Below are 20,316 nucleotides of genomic sequence, written 5' to 3'. Positions count from 1 at the left end.
TACATTTAATTGTCTTGTTTATCCGCTGTGGCTCTGTGGTTGTTTTAATAAAGGGCGCAGGCAGACAAAGGCTACATTTGCATCCTGGAAGGGAAGTCTGACAAGGTCTCCTGCTGTTGACATTTATTGTTTGCAAATGAGATAATCCAATAAGGAGAGAGCCAGCTCCCCGCCCAAGCCCTCCCCGCCCTGCACTCCTCCCGGCCATGGAGGTCCAGCCCGGCCAGGAGGGGCTGGGGAGGATCCGGCCACGTGAGGGGTGATGCGCCTCAATCCCGCTCACTCCTGGGACACCTGCCAGAGCAGCGGCCCCAGAGTCGGGAGCAGGCGGGTGAGAGCCTCTCACAGCCACCACGTACAAGCACCTGTTAGGCCCAGCCACCTGAAAGCTAGAATTCGCATCCCCATTTTGCCAAAGAGAAAGCTGAGGCTCAGAGAGGTCAAATTGCTTGCCCAAGGTCACACAGCTGCTAGGAAGGCGCCCAGCACTCTCTGAGCTCTATACTTTGTTATTTGGCCTAAAGAACCTCCGTGAACACGGCACCTGTGCTGGTTCACAACGTTTTTTTAAAACTTATTGTGAGCATGGAGTTCCCATCTATCCTGTTTCTACCCACCTCTGGGGACCCAGTTCTGAACTTCCACGGAACCTTCTAAGAAATCCCTAGAGCTGCACAGCTGTGCTTTCCAGGCCCAAATTAAGGTTCTGGCAGAGGGACCCTTCACGTCGTAAATCTGACTCCTGAAAAATGTTGTACGAGATTGCCGTGCCAGGTAAATGACACATTTCATGGGTAGCTTTATTTGAAAGGAATATGATTATTAGCTCTCTGGGGCCAGGGGCCTCCTCTGAGCTGCCACAGCCCACCCCACAGCCCACCCCACGCCCACCCCACGCCCACCCCACGCCCACCCCACGCCCACCCCACGCCCACCCCACGCCCACCCCACACCCACCCCCACGCCCACCCCACGCCCACCCCCAAACTACCCTCTGTCACAGCCCAGGATGCTGCAGACGCTGGTCAGGGAACGGCAGGATCCAAATAAATGTTGGATGGATGGATGGACGGATGGATGGATGGGTGGGTGGGTGGGTGGACAGATGGAAGGATGGATGGACGGATGGATGGATGGATGGATGGGTGGGTGGGTGGATGGATGGATGGGTGGGTGGGTGGATGGATGGATGGACGGATGGAAGGATGGATGGACGGATGGAAGGATGGATGGATGGGTGGGTGGGTGGATGGGTGGGTGGGTGGGTGGATGGATGGATGGACGGATGGAAGGATGGATGGACGGATGGAAGGACGGATGGATGGATGGATGGATGGGTGGGTGGACAGATGGAAGGATGGATGGACGGATGGATGGATGGGTGGGTGGGTGGATGGATGGATGGATGGATGGAAGGAAGAGTGGGTGGGAGGGTGGGTAGACGGGTGGACGAAGATCCTCATGCTGGCGTCACCCTCTGTCAGGGGCCACTCTGCCTGAGCGGACCTTGGTTGCAGCAGCCATGAAGCATGAACCCCCTTGCCCCCATATGGCCCACAGGCTGTGGGCAAGCCCCACTGGCACCCCTTTCCCAGGCAACAGAGCAAGCTGGTTCAGGCCTCGCCTCCCTGAGCCGATGGCAAGGGAGGGGCCATCGTGACGGGCCCGGGGCATCACCACGGTGCACGGATGCTGGAGGTCAACCCCGTGCCGACCACATCGGCCATGCTTTGGAGTCTGAAATGGTATGATCCGTCATTCTGTGTATAACCCAATGTCCCAACCTCTCCAGCCTGTGGACCACACTGTCCTTCAGTCCCCAGGTCAAACACCGTGCCCCACACTCCCGCCCCCCCAGTGTCCAGGTGTTGGGACGCTCATGCAGGTGGGGCACGAGGCCTGGGCCTGGGGGCTGGGCTCACTGGCTTCTGAGACCATGTGGGAAGCCCCGGGCTCCTGCACCACAGGCACTGTGGTCTTCACGCGGATCCCACCACCCCCAAGCTTGGACACGGCCCCAGCTTAAGTCCCCAAAGCTCAGCGAAGTCCAGGCCAGGGTGAGCACTTAGAGTGATCTGCAGAAGTTTCTGGAAAGCGTGGAGTTTCCAGCAGGAGGAAAACCAGATGTGGGGGGAGCGGGAGAAGGTTACTGGAGGTCACGTCCCCTACGGCCACTTCTCTCCTCCCTGGGCCTGGTGCCTGTGGCCTCCGGGGCTGTGACCTGCCTGCTGCTGCCTCTGGGGAGGCCTGGATGGAGGGAAAAATCCCAGGCCCCGTGACTTACGGTTTCCCCAAAACAAAGCGCTGAAAGGGCTTGTCCCCGCCCTTGCCTTCAAGGGCCGCCCCCTGGACACTGGCACCTGCCATCACTGGACCCTGGACCTTCATCCCAGGCCTGAGAAATGGGTGCCTTCCACCCGCCAGGGTGAGGCCGAGGAAAAACAGCCAGCCAGCACCGTTCTGGAAAGTTCCAAGGGCCGAGCAAATGCCAAGCCCGGGGGTGAGGTCCTCCCCGCTGCCCCCACCCACTCGAGGCACAGCAGGACACGATGGCGCCACGTCTCCGCTGCAAGGGTCTGCTTCCCCTCAGAGGAGGGGCCGTGAGCTAATCCACCCACAGCCAGGGATCAGTCATCGGCAAACGAGATTAAATGCGCTTGAAATGGAATTAAAATGACGTCAAACAGCAGATCATCATTTTCTTAACAGGGCTCGATGAGCTGCTTCCTGCTTTAACCCTCCGCTGGCCATGTTTCAACCCCCAAACATGAACCGCCCAGGAGCCAGGCCGCCACGACCCCTCTGTGCTCCTGCCCCAGCCCAGGGACCACGAAGGGACGACTGCTTAGGTCATCCCCGCAGACACCCTCCCTGGTCGTTAAGCCTTTAAATAGCAGGTGGATTCTCGGGCCTCAAGGTTCCCTGGCAGGACCTGCAGCCACAGGGTCAGCCCTAGGAAGGAACTCGGGCAGGACGGGAGGAAGGAAGGGAGCTGGCCAGGTGTCTGGGGGTCTCTCCCTGGCTCCTTCCTGTATTCATTCATTCATTTAGTCCAGATTCTTCTCCGTTAGACCACCCCTGCCTGGCCGCCCGAGGACCAGCAGGCCCCCGACCCCATCCCACCGTCTGTCTGCAGCCTGCGGTCCGAAGAATTCATCCCCACTGACGCCTGCTCTCCACCTTAGAAAAGAAGAGAAGATGAACAATGCTAGTCCCGGGGAGGCCACAGGCAAGTGGACACCAGCTCTAGGGATGACCACCTCTCCCGGGGGTGTACCACACAGATGCCCCCACTTCTCCAAGCCCACCGGGAGGTCAGGAGCTCCGTCAGAAACCAGATACAGCGAGCCCCGGCCTGGGCCGTACGTGGGCCACGAGCACGGTCAGGAAGGACCCCATCAATGCCTAGCCAGGGCCCCTGCCTGCCTCCTGACCTTCCACCGGGATGTCCGTGTAAACCACATGGCTGGCCTGTCTCGTAGGGGAAGAAGGATGCCCCTGGAAGCACGCATCTCTTGGCAAGGCCCTGATTATTAGAACAGCCAAGACAATCCGCGAAGTCGCAGGAAGTCTTTCTTAATAATCTGCTTCTGGCCCTGATCGTTATTTCTCATTTTCGCTGAAACAATCGCTTGTCGGACAGCGCGCTCGGTGATCTGCCAATTCATCACGCGGGGCTGCGTCGGCGGCGGCCTGGCCCTGAGCTCGCGCCGTCAGTAGCTGTAAATGGTGAGATTTATGAGACAAGCCAGGACAGCGTCCTGCTGGGGCACAGTCACCACCGAGCTGCCCGGACAGGGAGGCACCATCCCTCAGGGCTTGGCCCGGCCGGAGGCTTGGTCTGCTCGTGACCTTGCCGCATCGGCCCTGCATCGTTCGCCGGCTGAGCCCGGCTCTGCCCGGTTCTGGGGCTCCAGAAATGATCACAGGAGCCTGAGAAGGACCCCTCTGTGTGCCCCTCACCACATGCCCATCAGCGGCAGGCTCTCTGCTCGCCCCCCTCCCTAGGCGGGGCTCCTCCCCCCATTCCAGAGCAGCCTGGGAGCCGTAAGCCCTCCCCAGCTCGGGGTGGGAGTCGGGCCCTCCCAGGGCCATCTCAGACCAGCTTTCCTCCTCAACACAGCCCTTCTGTTCTACGGAGAGCCTCTCCCGGACGTTTGCTTGGATGACCTCCAAAGAGCTGCCCCTGGCCTGTCGCCCCACCCCGGCCCCATCGGGGCGTGCGCTCCGCTGACCTGTGTCTCTCACTCACAACATCCAGTTGGGATACTGAGCCCGTCTCCACCTGTGGCAGGCCTGGGCAGTGTGGGGGTGAGAGGTCCAAGACACCCACCCTGCCCACCCTGGCTCGTGGGATCCCAGGAGTCGAGGTAATAATATCCAGTCTCTTTCCATAAGGCAAACGAAAAAGGACACAGAACATTTTGAAACAGGAAGCCAAATATTTATTAAATGTTTCAGAATCCATCAAGAACCACAGATGCTGCATAGAACAAAACCCCATTTTCAGGAAGAGATGGCAAATCATAGCGAGAGGCCGTGAGAATGTCAGACGTTGCTCCTGGGTCCCAAGCATCTGACACCCCAGTTCCCAGTGCACCCTCTTCCCGTCTCTGCCTGCCAGCCCCCTCCCAGCCCCAAGCACAGACCCCTCCCAGAGCGGGTCTGAGGAAGCCAGAGAAGGGACTTCTCAAGTTCAGTCAATGTCTGTTGACACTGCACACGTGCTGCACGCAGCCGACTCCAGCAGGACGTCGGGTGCGTCAGCCGCTCAGGCCGCCTTCCCCCAAGACGCAGAGAGCCGGGCTCGCCCCTTGGGGGTCCCGAGCTGGCCCAGGGCATCAAGCCGCAGAACAACAGCGTGGCACCCAGGCCATGGAAGTACCCAGCTAGGAGCTCCCCATCCTGGGACCTCTGGGAAGGGGCGTGGCCACACCAGGGGTCTTGCAGCTGGGGGACAAGAGATGCCAGACCAGAAATCCCCCCGCCAGAGACTCCTCCAGCATCCCTGGGACATCCCGGCTCATCAGGAAGACTGTCCATAAAGTGGTTGGCTGGGGCAGCACCCGGTTTGCCCCGTGGGGTGAGCACCCCCTTCGAGGGGCAGAGAAGACTCCAGAAGAACTGCGGCCTCTGGATGCAGAGGACAGAGAGGTTGTGGGAAGGGCGAGGCTGCAGAGGGCGGCTGGGCGCTCCCCTCGGGCTCGGGAACCCCCAGACCCCTCCCCTCCCTCACACCCTTTGTCCTGTTCCTTCCTGCCCACTCCTGCCCCAGGACCCATCACCCAGAGGATCCCCAAAGACCCCAGGCCCAGCACCGGGAGCCCCCCTGCCCCCGCGGTGGAGAGGGAACAGCTGTGTGACTTGCACTGTAACACTGTGTAGTCCCTGACCCGCACTGGGGTGTCCAGGGCAGGGCCTGGGACGGGGCAGGCTCGCAACGTGCCAGGGAAGCCCTGAGCCTTACTCCGTCCAGGTTCGTCCCAGGTCAGGCAGGTGCTGCCCGTCCCCTGCCAGCCGGGCTCTGTAGACAAGAAGGGAGGTGCTGACAGGAGGATGCTGCACGGACGGAGGCCGTGGGACATCTGTCACCACCCGGCCTGCTCCAGTCGCCCGAGGGGTCCTGCGGGGAGGCCTGGAGGGCGGGAGGACCGTGGGCTGAGGAGGGGGCTGGAGGCTGGGCCCCCCGCACAGCCTGCCTGTGTAAGGAAGACGAGCTCGGCGGGAGCTGTGCATAAAGGCTGCAGGTAAACACCAATTATCGGTAAGTAAAACAGCTCGGCTATTAAGGAGACGCAGGAGGCTGGGTGCCGTTCAGGAAAGAAGTGATGTCTGTGCAGTCAGAGTGGTCCGTGGGCAGCCGCGGGCACTCCAACCACCCTGGGCAGAAGGTGCCGCGGGGCTGCCCCCGGGACCACTTCAAAGAGGTGGGGGGCTGGGCTCCCAGGGCCCCCTGGCACACCCCTTAATTATCTGGTGATGAAAAGAGGGGCGGGCTTGCAGGAGCCCCACAGTGTGGCCACACAGCTGCCCCCAGAGAGGGAGGGCCGAGGCCCGGGCTTCTGCAGGCTCTACGGATCCCTGGGTGCCATCTGCAGGGCCCTCACCGCTGTGGCTCCTGCTGTCCCCCCACCCTCTGGCTGTTCCCCACCTGTGCCACAGGTCCGCCTCTCAGGGAGGCCGGCAGCCCCTCCTGTGACCCTCCAGAGCCCCAGCCTCCACCTCATGCAGATGGTCACCCAGATGCCCCCCAGAATGCCAGACTCAACCTGGGGGACACCAGGTCCCACTGTGGTCCCAGGGCCACCTCCTCCTGGGCGCCCTGTACCTGCTCAGCCGCCCCCCAAACTGCCAGACAGAGCAGAGCCCACACACTGTGCTAGGAGCCGGGACCCAATGAGGAAAAACGGGCATCGGGGACTGTGCTAGGAGCCGGGACCCAATGGGAAAAAACGGGCATCGGGGCAGAAAGATGCGCAGAAAGCTCAGCGCGGCAATTCGCAAAAGGACAAAGGAGCACAGGGCGTGGAAAGCTCCCAACAGCAAGAAGCGTCACTCATCGCGCTGGCAGCAAAGACGGAAAAGGCAGGGACGCTGCGCTGGCTGCTGCCCAGGCGGCGGCTGCTCCGGTGGCACGTGTGTGCCGTTGCGCCTTCCGGTGCTATTCCAGAGGATGAATGCGGGGGCAGTTCTCAGACAGGGCTTCCAGGAGGCATCATCCATCCACTTAGCCAACATTTCAGGAAAACTGCTGTCCTCATGCTGGGTGCATACGGGGGTCAGACCCTCTGGGACCTGCTTTCCAGGGGGGAGCGTGGAAGCAAAGGAGCAATTCCAGGTGGTGGGAAATGCTATGAAGAAGAAAACGGGGCTGGAGGAATAGGACTTGACCAGAGTGGGGCAGGACAAGGGGTGCGTCTGCACAGGCCGGGGGCAGGAAGATGCTCTGATCTAGTGATAGCCGACCAGAGACCCCAGCAAAGTGATGGATCAATTACGACAACATTGCGGGGGGACACTCCAGTCAGAATTCCTGGGACGTGCAAAGGTCCTGAGGAAAGAATGGGCCTTGGGTGTCTAGGAAAACAGTGCAAGGAGGAGGTGGCTGAGGGCTGAGGAGGGGAGAGGCTGGGACATGTGCTTGGGGAGGTGGCAGAGGACGGCCGGCACCGCCGGACAGACCTGGAGGGACCTTGAACGGCCACCCGTGGATGGGCGGTCACATTAGCGGTGCAGCCGCATAACAGAACCCTAAACGAGCGTTAGACGTTGTTTGGGTCAGATATTTGCTCACAATGAAAGATCCTCAGGACTTGAAAAGCAGTGTGCGGAACGTGATCTAAATGATGTGAACGCGTGCACGGAAAACACCCCAACGCCTTTGCCACCAAGTGTTCACGGTGGGCGTCTCTGGGACACGATGCTAAAGGGTGACTCTTCTCCTTGTGCTTGCCTGGACTTTTCAAACTTTATGAAATTCATGTTTTATCACAGTGCATCTGGGAGGACCCCCCAGTTCTCAGAAGCGCTGCGTCAGGCACGTCTGCCCACACACAAGAACCCTGTTGCAGTGCACCCGGGGGGCTCCCGGGTGCCGGGAGCGGCTGGTGGTCCCCAGGCACCCGGAAGCAGCTCTGGGCTGGCACTCTGGGCCTCCACTCCTGACCTGGGGCCCAGGGCCTCTGCTCCCTCACCTTCACACGGGAGGGATGAATGAACAAAAGTGCCGTGTGCTGTTGTCAAGAGCAGAAGAATTCACACGTGCGAAGTCTCGTGAGGAGCCCTGGAAGGTGCGCATTTGGTCTGATGCCAATGCCATTATTCCCGCCTCATGGACAAGACCCACGACAGGAACTGCCCAGGCGCTCCCGGAAAGGCAGAGACAGATGGTACTCTGCTCACCGCACCCCGCTGCCTTTTCTCCCTGTTGACAAAATAAAATAAAAACGACTTGAATGCAGGTAGAGAGGGCAGCGCCTGCCTTGCTAGGGGTGGAGCCAGGCTGGTCCGGCTAGTCCTGTCTTGCTTGCTTGTGATTGGCCTTGGCGTGATCACAGGATGCAGGATCCTCTGGCCAGTGAGATGTGAAAGGGGTCTTCTGGGCCTGCGGGAAAGGCCTCCCCTCCTTCCTGCTCGGGGGGCCACCATGGGCCAAGGGGCATCTTGGGCCAAAAGGCAGCGAGCCTGGACCACCCATGGGCTAAGGACGGCAGGGCTGAGTCTCCTGGCCACCCCGGGCCACCTGCTCCCAGACTTCACGTCCAGAACTCACCTTCATCCCCGAAGCCCCTGTTGCCGGGTGCTCTTGCCGGCCCCTTGCCTGGGGCCCCAGGCCCACACAGGCAGGGCCACACAGGGGGATTGGGCCACACCAAAGCTCCGCTGGGACGCGTCACACTCCCCAGGGTGGCGGCCTCCCCAATCCTTGCATCCCAGCGGGCCCCACCCCATCTCCTGCCGCCAGCCGGGCCTGGCGGGGCAGGAGGCAGAGGACTCCCGACACGTCCCGGCCCTGGACCAACAGGGAAGCCAAAAATTACAGCCGGTGCCTTGGAGGATGGAGGCCTTTCCCAGCCTGGGGGCCCAAGAGGTGGCCCAAGGGAGCCAGCCAGCCAGTGCCGCCGGCGCGGCCCCGAGGCTGCATCACAGTTTCTTTATCCCCAACCTCCCATATAATCTGCTCCAGTTTAGTTCTTTTTTTATGCAAATGATTTGTGAATAAATATATATCATGGTAATTCAAACTGCACAGAAAAAGCAGTCCCTTGTCCCCCCTTCCTCGGTCCGAGGGGCCTCTGCAGGGTGACTGCCGTTCTCCGCTGGGAGCTGGTTATTCCGGAGCCTCCTCTGTGCGCTGGCATGTGTGCGCATGTGTGGGCATGTGCAGCCTGGCTGTGTGTGAGCTTCTCCACACACGGCCTCACGCTGTACAGCCTGTGCTGGTGCCTCTCGTCCCATCCCAGTCACCCCGCCTTGGGTACCCCTGGGGCGGAGGCTGACCGCCCAAGTGCCTGCTGCCTTCCCTCTGGCTGCACATCCTGTCCTCAACCCCTGCCTCATTGCAGTTGGGGTGCCATTTCCAGGGGGCCCCAATGCTCTCCCTTCCCTCCATTGGCAGAAGTGAGGCCCACGGGGTGGCAGAGCCCAGGCTGGAGGGACCCAGGGCCCTGAGTCTCCACACGAAAGACAGCAGCCCCTCTACCAGGACCCATCCCACCAGCAAGGTCAAGTTCCAAGACTGGGCTTCTTGTTGAAGCAGTAATGCCTTAACTCACACGGGTCTCCCGTCTAGGGAGACCTCCCCGCTCCGCCCTCCTGCCTGCCCTCTGCCCTTGACTCTCACTCATACACTTGCCACAAACCCTGAGGCTACGGCAGCCTTCCTCCAGGGCCCACCCTGTAGACCTGCCCCCGGAATTAGTCACGGCCCTCACCCCCCGGCCTGGTGCCCAAGTGGTCTGGGGACAGACGGGGCCAGCCCTCCCCTCCAGGACCGCCTATAGTGAGGCTTTTCCAAACACCTCCCTTTCCTGTTCCCACCCTCATCGGGTTTGGACAGTTTGGTCAAATGACGAACATCCAAGCCTCCGAGCCTGGAGACTAACGCTGTCCCCAGCGCACCCAACACAGGCCACCAGCCTGGAGAAATCAGGCCTCTTTGTGCTGAGATGGTATCAAATTACAGCTTGCAGGCTCGGCTGGCAAGTGCCCATCTCCTATTATCCCAGACAGAGCCCGCTCTCCTGGCTCGATTAAGGATGCTGACGGCTGGCCTGTGCGGCCCAGATAAACTTCAGACGCCAGCCATGGCTCACAGGCCCGCCAAGGCCTGCGGGGCTGGAGAGTGGCCTGGGCGCCCGGGCTCCTGCCTTGGGGGAGTGGCTGGGTTCTCCTGCCTCCTGATGTGACTGGTGCCCTCACACAGTGGGCAGCCGGCAGGTGAATCAAGCCTGCGTGTGGGTGAAGCTAAGACCCAGGCATCGACTGGCCCCAGGACCACAGGATGCCACCTCCCCTGCTGCAGCCCCGGGCTTCTCGGGAGCCCCAGGGAGACGGCAAATCAGCCCCTGGCTTTTCTCCCGTCCTTGCTTGGGGAGCTCTCTGCAGCCTGTGTCCCCCGTCCGTGAGGGAGTGGCCAGGCCGGGGGCTTCTTGTGAGCAGAAGACCCAGGTCGTGCGGCCACGGGATGAATGGCCCCGGTACCAAGTTCTCTGAGCATCCACGTCCTGTCCTTAAACTGGGAGAGGTGCTGGCGCATTTGGGGCTCACGGGCCCCAGGACACAAGCTCTGTGAACTGCAGTCTGGGGGGCAGGCCCCGGTCTTCGCTGGCACTTAGGGAGCCCGTGCTCGGAGCCAGGCAGGTGAGGTGACCAGCTCACTGTATCCTCCCAGTGGCCCATCAAAGCTGTGGCCATTGTGACCCATTCCGCAGGTGCAGAAACTGAGGCACAGAGAGATAAAGGCCTGCAGCCAATAGAGGGAAGAGCCAGGACCAAGCCAGCATCTGGTTCCGGAGGGTGAGGCCTATAATTTTGATGCTAAAGTGATTTTCCCAAAGGTACCCACCTGAACCCTGAGCCACGTTCCGCCAGGACCCATGCAAAGGGGGCTACTCTCGGCCCCTCGGTGCCCGGCACACAGGCCTGGCACAGCTCCAGAGGGTGACCAGGGCCAACATGGGCAAACGCAGGCTCTCCCACCTCGGACCCCCTTTTCCGTGAGGTCTCCCCAGGCTGGGACAGGGCACCTAGCACAGAGCTGCACACACTAGGTGCATAGTAGGTGCACAGTGAGGACACAGCAAATGCCAACAAGGCCAGGCCTCCAGCCAGTGGGGAGAAGGCCCCTCCCCTTGCTGGGTAAGCCCAGCCCCACCCCGCCCCACGTGGGGATCCTGCCTCCGTCCCAGCCCTGCAGGCAGGCCCACTGCAGCCTCAGAGGAGGGGGCACCTGCCTGCAGTCTGGCAAAGCCACCTGCTTACCTACATCGGGTCTCATTCCTGCCCTGCATGAGGCACCTGCCCTCACCCACCGCAAGGCCACTGCAGAGTCCTGGGGCCCCTGCACCGCCGCAGCCGGCACAGCTGCCAGCCCAGCCTCCCGGCCCCTGCCCCGCTCGTTAGGACCCTCCCCCAGCCCCAGCCAGCGAGGCGGCCCAGCGAGCCACGCACCCTGCCGAACCCCACGGAAGGCCGCACACCGCCGCTGGGCTCGCGCCTGGCAAGCCGCCCACAGACAGTGGGAGCGCACGCGGGCATCCTGCACTGGGGAAGCTGAGTGGAACAAATGAGATTGGAATTTTATGCTTCTTTTATTGCGTTGCTCTGCAGATAGCTTTTTTAATTAGCTTCTAACTCATCACCTTTGGCAACACTAAATAATTCACCAGCCCCCAATCCCCCACCCCAGCCAGGTGTGCCGAGGGCATCCCCCTCGCCAGCTCTGCCGGGAAGTCGGGACACAGCCCCACAGTCACTGAAGCAGAGGCCAGCTGAGGGACACCAGGTAACCGGCCCTCGAGGCAAGCACACCGGCTTTCCTGCCGTCTCTGCAGCGTTCCTACCTGGGGACCACCACGGGCACGCTGAGCTACCTGGGGGAACGTTGCTCAACCTCTCTGGGCCAGGTGGAAGCACTCCTACTAGCGCTACCCCTCATCACCATCCTCTCGGCGGGCAGCAGACCTCCTGACCCTCCAGCCTTAGCGCAGGCCTGGCAGCTCACCCCGACCCAGAGGCCTCTGCTGTCCGCCCCAGGACCCCGCCCTTGCTGGCTTGGCTCTGCCGGGCACCATCTGGGCCTTCTGGAAGGTCTGTGCCTGGACAGCCCCTCCCCCCTCGCTCACCTGGGGCACGGGCCAGGCTCAGGGTCCAAGTCACCATGGCACCTCCGTGCCAGCACAGGGCGCACCCCCCGGCTACCAGAGTGACCACCCACCCACGGAGACAGCCAGGTTCCAGACCCTCAGGAAGGCGGTGGGGACTGAGCAGCCTTGACCCTAGTGGTGGAAAGGCCCAGGCTGTGGCTCTAGGCCTGTCCGCATCGTGGAGGGGTCATCATGTCCATCCCCCAGCCCCTGCGCAGTCTTGAGAGAAGCTCGGCCCTGGCCTGTCTGGAGAGGAGCCGTAAGCCGAAGCCCACTCCTTTAACGACCCCTGTCAAGGACTCCTGCCCAGATCCAATTACCACCGGGGGTTTATAAGCCCAGCCGCTCAGCGCTCCCACTTACCAATGTGACCTCACGCCAGCTGGCTGCGCAGCTCCCCCGCCCACCCTCTTCTCTCCTGTGTGATCGCAGAAGTGCTGCTGGGGGGAGGGCGGATGCCAAGGTTACCTCCAGTGCCCTTTCCAGGGACCGGGAAGCACAGGTACAAGGCCATTGTCCGGCTGTAGAACCAACACAAAGACAGATCAGGAATTTCTAGAAGTTCACTCGAAGTGCACCAAATTCAAAATGAGCATATTCTCAGCCAGGGGCCTGGGACCTGCTCTGTGCCCAGACAAGGGCCCCCTGGTCAGCTTGGAGGCGGGCCTGGCATGGGGAATGCACACCCACCGTCCCTCGTGTGTGGTGCGGAGAGTCTGTGCCGGGCGCGGGGGGCAACAGCTCGTGGCCACCCCAGCTCACCCACACTCCTACCGCCCCCACCTCAAGGCCGACCCCTCCGTCCTGGGGCCACGGGCCTTGGCATCCAGCCCTGTGGCCATAGCTGACTGTCCCAGAGCGGACACATAGCCTGTGGGACGGTGGGAAGAGTTAAGTCCCGGCCTCCAGCAAGGAGGTAAGGCTAGGTGGGGCCCCCAAGTCACTGCCACCCTTTCAGAGCCCCCAGGAGGTGGTGTTGGGTGGAGCTGGGGGTCCTACCTGAGAGCAAGTGTCTCAGAGGGGCAGCTCTGGAGGGAGAGGGCTTCTCCAGGAACCAAAGGCAGCGGCTGAAAACTCTGCCAGATGCTCGGGTGCCAGCCAACCTCCGCTCCCCTGTGGGCATCACCCCACCAGCCCCTGGCCCTCACGCTGGCCGCCTACACACTGGACCCCTTCCTGCGGAGAAGGGACCAGGGCCCCCAGGCCTGAGACCACGGTCAGTGCCCTACCCTCAGACCTGTGTTGTATCCAGTTCAGGGGGGACAGAGTGACCCCCGCACAGCACAGACTGCACGGTGCCCCACTGCCACCCTCGCAGCCCCTCCCAGCCCCGAGCTCCCCCCCACTCTTGGAAAGGCTCCTTCTCACCCCAACCGGCCTCTGCAGACCCCACAACCTGCAGCTGCCCCTCCCACCCCCAGACTTCCTTGGGCCCTCCCTGGACCCCTTGTTGTTAGAACACACAGGGCTTTCTGCAATGATCCCATTTCCTCCTTACGGCCGGATTCCCACACTAGAACGAGAGCAGGAGTCTTTCCTACCCTGTTCCTAGAGGAAGACTGGTCGCCTGGCACTTCACAGGTGCTCAGGAAATATTGAGATGCAGGAGCAGAGCGCCTGCCGCGTGCCAGCCACAGCGCCAGCCTCGCTAGAGAAAGAGTGTCTGATTAAACTCATCTCCCAACAGCCTGCGAGGTAGCTGCAGGTACTATCCCCACTTTTCAGATGGAGAAGTGAGGCTCAGAGAGGTTAAGTAACTCGTCCAAAGTCACAGAGCAGAGACTCCAGGCCAGACATCTGCGTCCAGACGCTGACTCCTGCGCTGCATGCCAGCCACACCCACGTTTAATCCTCGGTGCGGACCGGAGAGATGTCGTTAATGCTCCCATTTCACAGATGAGGAAACAGGGCCTCAGAGCCGCTCTGCATCGGCCCAAGGTCGCGTGCCTCGTGTCAAGGGGGGCTCGGAGGCCCCCTCAGCTGAACCTGCCTATCTCCTACCGCGGAGTCCCCCACCCCACCACTTCTTAATCCTGGAAGGAGGGACTGCTACGGTTTGGATTTTTTCCTGAAGGCAGCCTGCCATCCACACCCCTCCCCCCACGTGACTTTTAAGAAATATCACCTAATTAACGGATCGCTGGCTCCCAGCAGTGCCAAGTTCCCTCCCGAGGCGTCTGGCCACAGCCTGGGTGCTCTCGTATGCCGGCCGGCCCTGCCAGGCAGAGATAGCACCTCATCCCCGCTTGGCCCGGCCGCCCGGCCCCTGGCTCAGCCCACGCCCCCGCCCCGCCCCGCCCCCGATGCTGCTCTGGTGCCTGTCCCGTTTCACTGTAGACCCCACCCCCACCCCCAGGCCTGTGTAGACGCGACCCCTCCCCAGGCAGCACCTCCAGGTCTCCAAGGCCAGAAATATCCATTTCTCATCTGTCTGTCTGTCTCTGTCTCTGTCTCTCTCCGACAAGCCAAACATCCTGGCTCTCCTAATTGTTGGAGAACAGATTTTTTCCCCCAAATAATTAGGCAATTTAAATCATACAATCTTTCTCTGAGAACTATATTTAACCCTGATTTGAATGTAATTTACACATCGCAACCCCCTTAAGCAGCCCTGGAAGCCAAAACATGGATCAAATATTTTTTAAATGTCAAATGCTGCTTAATTGTGGATTGCGCTGAATTTATTTATACAGATAAGTGTTTGATCTGCTTCCTTCTCCTCCCAGAGTAACTGTCCTTAATCTATACGATTCTCCAATTGCTCTATTAGCTGGAGGATCGAAATAATATGCAAGAAGCCCTCAAATTTGTAAAGTCTTCTGAAAGATGCATATTCAAATTGGAACAGAAAACTCGTAACTGAAGATTTTAGAGGAATTCATTAAAGCTAAAAGAATGTGGACACCAAAAATGCCTGGGGTCTCTGGGGTCCCGGAAGGGCTGCCCACATCACCCATGCTGCCTGGGCCCAGCCCCGCTCTGCCCAGGTGTGCGTCCACCCTCAGGAGTCTTTTCTGGCTCCTGCTCACCTTTCCTTTCTCCCCTGGTTTAAAATATGTCAAATGGGGCAGCAAGGTGGGGATGCAGACAGTGCTCGCAGGGCTGGGGGGCAGGGTGGAGAACACAGGAGGCCCACTGTGCTTGTCAACCTGGAGGTCAGTGATGACCTCCAAGAGAAAGGTAAGGACTCAGTGTGTATCCGTCAGCTCATGCTATGCGATGTTGCAGTAACAAACATCCCCGAATCCCGGAGCCTTGTGCGGCAGAACTATTTCTTGCTCATGTCACATGCAGGCAATAGGCCAGGTCTGCTCTGCGTGCCTTCTTTCTCATGGGATCCAGGCTAAAGACGCAGGCCTTCTCTGGGTCATTCTCAGGTCGAGGGAGAGAGACCGTGGCAGAACCACCTGGCACCCTTAAAGTTTCTGCTTGGATGTGGCATGCCCCCTCTGCTATGTCTATCTGGACAAGCCTGGTGTGAATGAAGTGAGAGATGCAACCCTCTTTGGAGGAGAGGAGTGGGTGCTGGTGATACTGGACAGCCACCCACCCCGTTGGCTGCAAACATTTGCCTTCCTCTCCTCTCACGTGACACCTGGGAAATGACCCCAAAGTCCCATTCAAAGCAGCATCGGGTTCCCAATCCAGGGAGCCTTTCCTTTTCCATCACCCTCTGGACCACATCTGGAAATGCATCCTACACCTTGCCCACAGGAGGTTGGAAGCCCTGAGACTTGCACCTCCACAGGCGCTGTTAATCCAAGCTGGCTGCACGGTCCCCTCAGCACTTCACTGACTCTGTAGCTATTTGATTCCAGGCCACTTCCTGTGCTGGTCACCAGGCCCACAGCATTTCTGGAGACGTGCCTTTCTCTCTAGACTTGCTGACGGCCACCTCAATCTTACTGGGCTTCCTCGGGAGAGGAGGGCCCTCAATCTCTCTTCCTGCAAAGTTTCACCTGCAGAAAAGATCTACTGGGCTGTCCCCTTAGTCTATCCCGAGACTGTAACAGAAGGCCTGGTGGTCACCCTCTCCATCTGGTCTTTGCCACCAGGCTGAGTCTAATTGGCATTTATTGAGTGAAGCATTTCTAGTTTTATCTTGTACTGGTCAGAGAGAAGAAGCACAGGCAGACCCCGGAGATACTGCAGCTTCAGTCTCAGACGCCCCAATAAAGCAAATATCACAATGAAGTGAGTCACATGAAGTTTTTGGTTTACCAGTGCTTATAAATTTATATTTATGCTCTACTGTAGTCTATTAAGTGTGCAAAAGCGTTATGTCTAAAAAACTATGTACGCGCCTTAACTTAAAATAATCATGAAGAAAACATTTGGACTGTTGTGAGAATTAGCAAATATGACACAGAGACACAAAGTGAGCAAATGCTGTTGGAAAAATGGCGCCTATAGATCTGACGGACGCGGGGTCACCACAGCCCTTCAATTGTAGAAAACGCAGTATCTGCTAAAGCTCAATAAAGCCAGGTCTGCCTATAGCCATGCTTTCAACGCTGTTTGCAATAAAGCCAGGTCTGCCCATAGCCATGCTTTCAACGCTGTTTGCAATGAAGCCAGGTCTGCCTATAGCCATGCTTTCAACGCTGTTTGCAAACCAGCTTCCATCTGCCCCTCCTGCTTCCTTCAGCCTGAGGTTTCCAAATGTCTTTGCCTGAATCCACAACCTCCTCTAGCTTTTGCTTTCCAAGACATCGTAGATGACAGTCTGGTCAAAGGTTCCACCGCTGCAGGACAAGAGCAGCCTCCAGCCTCGAATCACAGACCCTCACGCAACCCGGCCAGCCCCAGGGCCAATGCCACACACTTTGGTTTGTGGACGGCAGCCCCCGAATTGAGGGGCCAGTCTCTCTATTAGCCAGCCCGTGCCAGGCCATGCTGGGGTAGCAGCGACCTCAAACTCTCACGGTTAACAAAGAAGATTATTTCTCACCCCAGCTACCTGTTGGCTGCATTTTCCATACATCAAGATTTGGGCTGGAGGGCTGGCACTGACGCACTGAAGGAGACAACTGTAACCCTCTATGGGGCGGGGCGGCGCGTGGAAGAGGGGCCACTGGGGAGAATAACCCAACTCCACGGCAGACTCGCTGCTGCCCGCTGTTTTGCACAGCCTTGGCAATAGCGACTGGCCTACAACTAAGAGAGGGATCTGCTGGCGACAGGGACGCCGCAGCGGCCGAGTGATTGAGTGGAACCTCGCCATAACTTCCATAGTCTCAGCCTTGGGAGAGCCTGACCTGCCCTCCTACACCGCAGAGCATCAAAAGACATGAGGCAAAGGCCAGCAGCAGCAAGGGGAAATAGACAAGTCCAAGTTTATAGCTGAGATTTGAACAGCCGTCTTCCAGTAATTGATGGACAAGCGGTCAGGAAACCAGGGAGGATACAGCCAACATGAAGACCATCAATCACCTTTCTCCAGGGACACTTTTGGAACATTCCACCCAACCACAGCAGAAGCCACACCCTCCTCACATCCACCCAGACGGAGCACATTCTGGGCGGGAAAACACACCGTAACAGATTTAAAAGAATGGAAATTAGGAGTGTGGGATCAACACATACACACCAGTATATATAAAATAGATAACCAACAAGGACCTACTGTAGAGCGCAGGGAACTCTACTCAACATTTTATAACAACCTATGAGGGAAAAGAGTCTGAAAAAGATTATGTATATATATATCTCACTGTGCTGCACACCTGAAACTAACACAACATCGTAAATCAACTATACTCCAGTTTTTAAAAAAAGACTAGAAATCGCATAAAAGATATCCTCAGACCACAATGGAATTAAATTAGAAATAATAACAGAACAGAGAAGCTGGAAAATCCCCAAATATTTGAAAGTTAAACAACATGTGTCTAATTAACACATGGACCTAAGACGGAGTCTTGGGAGAAATTTTAAAATATTTTGGACTAAATGGAAATCAAAATGAAAATTATCAAAACTTGCAGGATACTAGGAAGGCAGTGCTCAGAGAGAAATCTATAGCGTTAACTGTATGTGTTAGAAAAGAAGAAAGATCTAAAATAAATCTGTGCTTTCATCTTAGGAAATTAGAAGTAGAAGAGCAATTTAAGACCAAAACAAGTAGAAAAAAAGAAACCATAAAGATTAGAGCAGAAATCAATGACATTGAAAACAGGAAAGCAATAGAGAAAATCAACAAAACCAAAAGCTGGTTCTTTGAAAAGATCCAAAAAATGGATAAATCTCTAGCCAGGCTAACCAAGAAAAAAAAGATGACATGAGTTGCCAATATCAGAAACGAAAGAGGCAGCATCACTTCTGGTCCATGACGTTAAAAGAGTCATGAAAGAATAGCGTGAACAGCTCTGTGTCCACAAACTTGAAACTTAAGGTGAAATGGCCCAATTCCTTAAAAGACACAAGCTACCAAAACTTACACAAGGAGAGACTGGTCAACTGAATAGAACTATGTCTATTAAAGAAATTGGAACAATAATTAATAACTAAAAACCTTCAAAAAAAGAAAGCACTAGGCCCAGATGACATCACTGGTGAATTCTACCAAACATTTAAGAAATAAAAGATACCGATTCTCTACACTCTCTCACGGAAAATAGAAGCAGAGGGAACATTTCCTAATTTACCTGTAAGGCCAGATTACCCTGATACCAAAACAAAGACATTAAAAGAAAACTACAAACCAATAACTCTTATGAATGTAGATGCAAAATTCATCAACAAAATACTATCAAATTAAATCCAACAATATATCAAAATAATTATACACTGTGACCAAGCATATTTCTACATTCAAAAATCAATCTATGTATGTACGTATAAATAAATCTATCTACCCTCAGTCTGTCTCTCTATCTCCTGGAGCTGATGAGCAAGTGTAGCAGGGTCTCAAGACACAAGTGTAGCAGGGTCTCAAGACACAAGTGTAGCAGGGTCTCAAGACACAAGTGTAGCAGGGTCTCGATTGCTTTTCTATAAATCAGCAATGTAAAATTGAAATTAAGAAAACAATACCAGTTACAACATACGCCCCCCCACCAAATTGAAATACTTTGTTATAAATTTGACAAAATATGTATGGGATCTACATGCTGAAAAGTACAAAACTCTGAGGGAAGAGATCAAGAAAGAAGGAAATAAATGGAGAGATATTATTCCATGTTCATGGATAGGAAGACGAGTTATTGTTAAAATGAGCTCTTCCAAATGTAATCTGTCCAATCAATGCATTCCCAATTAAATCTCAGCAAGCTATTTTGTAGCTATCGACAAAAGCATTCTTAAAAGTTTATACAGAAAGTCAAAAGGCCTAAGATATACAGTACACACTGAAGCACAGAGTTGGAGGACTCACATTATCCGATTTCCAAGCTTCCTATTTAAGGCTGCAGAAATCCAGAGAGTGTGGTATAGGTAAAAGTATAGACCAAAAAAAAAAAAAAAATCAATGGAACAGAATAGAGAGCTGGATCGTAGACCCACACAAATACTGTTAACCAATCTCTGACAAACGGGCAAAGGCAATCCGATGGAGAAAGACGGTCTTTTCAACAATGGAATGCTTGGATATCATATGGAAAGTTTTTAAAAGTGAATCTAGACACAGACTATGGACACTTTTCACAAAAATTAATTCAAATGGATCATAGACCTAAGCGTAAACCTCAAAACTATAAAGCTTCTAGAAGAAAACATAGGACCTGTGTGATCTTGACTTTGGTGATGAGTTTTTTGTTACAACACCAAAAGCACAATCTATGAAAGAAAAATTGATGTTAGACTTTTTAAAATTAAAAACAAAAGACACCGTCAAGAGAATGAAAAGACAAGCCATATACCAGGAAAAAATCTTTGCAAAGCACATATCAGATAAAGGACTTAAATCCAAACTACACGAAGATCTCTTAAAACGTAACAATTCGGAAACAAACAAGCCAATTTTAAAATAAGGAAAAGTTCTGAACAAACACCTCACTAAAACATATAAACAAATGTATACGAAAAATACTCACTGCCATTTATCATTAGGGAAATGCAAATTAAAGCAAGGAAGAACCACTGCACGCCTCCTAGCATGGCCAAATTCCCCGAAATTGACACCACCAATTGCTCTCAAGAATGTGGAGCCATTTTCGTCCCTCGCTGGTGGGAATGCAAATTGGTACAGCCACTGTGGAAGACAGTCTGGTAGCTTCTTCCGATGCTAAACATAATCTCACCACATGATCCAGCAGTTGAATTGCTAGGTATTTACCCAACTGACTTGAAAACGTATGTCCACACAACGCCTGTATGCAAATGTTTATAACAGCTTTATTCAGAATTGCCAAAACCTGGAAGCAAACAAGATGTCCTTCCGTAGGTGATGGATCAACAAATCCTGGTACATCCATGCAGTGGAGTATTATTCAGGGATAAACATTAATGA

The sequence above is a fragment of the Delphinapterus leucas genome, chromosome 2 (assembly GCF_059928025.1).
Source record: "Delphinapterus leucas isolate spDelLeu-1000000601 "Yukka" chromosome 2, BTC_Dleu_Yukka2, whole genome shotgun sequence".
NCBI classification, from domain to species: domain Eukaryota; kingdom Metazoa; phylum Chordata; class Mammalia; order Artiodactyla; family Monodontidae; genus Delphinapterus; species Delphinapterus leucas.
This window is presented reverse-complemented; position numbering follows the sequence as displayed.